The following is a 312-nucleotide window of genomic DNA, read 5'->3' as shown; positions in this document are numbered from 1 at the left end:
AGTCTCGAGCCCTGTGGAATACCTATGGTTAATAGACATGACCTGGATGAGGATCCATCAAAGGAAACTAAGTCTCCTAAGTTGTTTCTTTTTCATCCCATTGTCTGTAATCAAAGATCCTTCTAAACTTTAATGAATAAGTACAATAGGGTGGCAGGTTGTTCTGCTTGAAAAGGGGAGGTGGTAGAATCTTGGAATCAAAATTCCTCCTCAAAGATTGCCTGTTTTCTGGGATGTCTACTTAAACCAAAAGTTACATTTCCCCCAAATCAATTTTTAATGGAAGCCAGGTCCTCAGGCCTATCTCATTCT

Source organism: Petaurus breviceps, unplaced genomic scaffold, assembly GCF_028583685.1.
Source record: "Petaurus breviceps papuanus isolate PSGF00001 unplaced genomic scaffold, PetGlider_PUasm1.0 76, whole genome shotgun sequence".
Lineage (NCBI taxonomy): Eukaryota > Metazoa > Chordata > Mammalia > Diprotodontia > Petauridae > Petaurus > Petaurus breviceps.
This window is presented reverse-complemented; position numbering follows the sequence as displayed.